The sequence below is a fragment of the Arachis ipaensis genome, chromosome B03 (assembly GCF_000816755.2).
Source record: "Arachis ipaensis cultivar K30076 chromosome B03, Araip1.1, whole genome shotgun sequence".
Taxonomy (NCBI): domain Eukaryota; kingdom Viridiplantae; phylum Streptophyta; class Magnoliopsida; order Fabales; family Fabaceae; genus Arachis; species Arachis ipaensis.
The window spans coordinates 99,543,503-99,546,064 of record NC_029787.2 but is presented as its reverse complement, the minus strand read 5'-3'; positions in this window follow the sequence as shown (position 1 = coordinate 99,546,064).

Here is a 2,562-nt window from a genome sequence, read left to right as displayed (position 1 = left end):
GATCTTCTCTTATTTCATGGAGCATGATGGAGTGCTCTTGATGTTCCACCCTTAATTGTCCTATGTTGGCACTTAATTCTCCTAGGGAGGTGTTGATTTGTTCCCAATAGTTTTGTGGAGGAAATTGCATTTGAGGCATCTCCGGGATCTCATGGTGATGAGCTTCTTGCGCCTCTTGAACTCCATGAATGGGCTCTCTTCCTTAATAGGAGTGTCTCCTTCTATGAAAGCTCCAGCTGAGTAACATAGATGGCAGATAAGATGAGGAAAAGCTAGCCTTGCCATGGGGGATGACTTTTCGGCTATTTTGTAGAGTTCATTAGAGATGACTTCATGAACTTCTATTTCCTCTCCAATCATGATGCTATGAATCATGATAGCCCGATCCACAGTAACTTCAGATCGGTTGCTAGTGGGAATGATTGAGCATTGAATGAACTCCAACCATCCTCTAGCCACAGGCTTGAGGTCCAATCTTCTTAGTTGAACCGGCTTGCCTTTGGAGTCAATCTTCCATTGGGCTCCTTCCACACATATGTCCATAAGGACTTGGTCCAACCTTTGATTAAAGTTGACCCTTCTAGTGTAGGGGCGTTCATCTCCTTGCATCATAGGCAAGTTAAACGCCAACCTCATATTTTCCGGACTAAAATCTAAGTATTTCCCCCGAACCATTGTAACATAGTTCTTTGGATCCGGGTTCTTACTTTGATCATGGTTCTTGGTGATTCATGCATTGGCATAGAACTCTTCAACCATTAGGATGCCGACTTGTTGGATGGGGTTTGTTAGAACTTCCCAACCTCTTCTTTGAATTTCATGTCGGATCTCCGTATACTCATTTCTTTTGAGTTTGAAAGGGACCTCGAGGATCACCTTCTTCTTGGCCACAACATCATAGAAGTGGTCTTGATGGGCTTTGGAGATGAACCTTTCCATCTCCCATGACTCGGAGGTGGAAGCTTTTGTCTTCCCTTTCCCCTTTCTAGAGGATTCTCCGGTCTTAGGTGCCATCAATGGTAATGGAAAAACAAAAAGCTTATGCTTTTACCACACCAAACTTAGAATATTGCTCGCCCTCAAGCAATAAAAGAAAGAATAGAGGAAGAAGAAGAAGAAGAAAATATGGAGAAGAGGGTGAAGTGTGTTTCGGCCAAGTAGAGAGGAGAGGGTTGTGTTGTGTGAAAATGAGGAAGAATGAAGAGCTATATATAGGGGAGGGAGGGGGGTTAAGGTTCGGCCATTTAGGGTGGGTATGGGTGGGAAATTGGTTTTGAATTTTGAAGGTAGGTGGAGTTTATGAGGTAGGTTTATGGGGAAGAGTGGATGGATGTGAGTGGTGAAGAGGTGATGGGGAAGAGAGATTGAGGTGATTGGTGAAGGGTTTTTGGGGAAGAGTGTTTATGGGATTGTGTGAAAGAGAGTGATGAGGGGTGAGAAGAAGTGAGTGGAGGTAGGTGGGGATCCTGTGGGGTCCACAGATCCTGAGATGATCCTGTGGGGTCCATAGATCCGGAGGTGTCAAGGATTTACATTCCTGCACCCATTAGGCATGTAAAATGCTCTTGCACACAACTCTGGGCGTTCAGCGCCAGGTTGGTGCCCATTATGGGCGTTCAACGCCCATTTGTTGGCCATTTCTGGTGTTGAACGCCAGAACCATGCTTGTTCTGGGCGTTCAGCGCCAGAACCATGCTCTGTTCTGGCGTTGAACGCCAGGCAGATGCTCCTCCAGGGTGTGATTTTTCTTCTGCTGTTTTTGATTCCGTTTTCAATTTTTATATTCATTTTGTGACTCCACATGATCATGAACCTATAAAGACATATAACTAAGAAAAATATTGTTAGATAAATAAAAATTGGATTGCCTCCCAACAAGCGCTTCTTTAATGTCAATAGCTTGACAGTGGGCTCTCATGGAGCCTCATAAATGTTCAGAGCATTATTGAGACTCTCCAACACCAAACTTAGATTTTGGATATGGGAGTTCAACACCAAACTTAGAGTTTGGTTGTGGCCTCCCAACACCAAACTTAGAGTTTGACTGTGGGGGCTTTGGTTGACTCTGCTTTGAGAGAAGCTTTTTATGCTTCCTCTCCATGGATGCAGAGAGAGATCCTTGAGTCGTAAACACAAGGTTGTCCTCATTTACTTGAAGAATCAATTCTCCTCTGTCCACATCAATCACAGCTCTTGCTGTGGCCAGGAAAGGTCTTCCTAGGATGATGGATTCATCCTCTTCCTTTCCAGTATCCAGGACTATGAAATCAGCAGGGATGTAAAGGCCTTCAACCTTTACTAACACGTCCTCTACTTGTCCATAAGCCTGTTTTCTTGAATTGTCTGCCATCTCTAATGAGATTTTAGTAGCTTGCACCCCATAGATTCCCAGTTTCTCTATTACAGAGAGGGGCATGAGGTTTATCCCTGAACCAAGGTCACACAGAGCCTTAAAGATCATGGTGCCTATGGTACAAGGTATTATGAACTTTCCAGGATCCTGTCTCTTCTGAGGCAATGTCAGTTGATCCAGATCACTTAGTTCATTGGTGAACAAGGCAT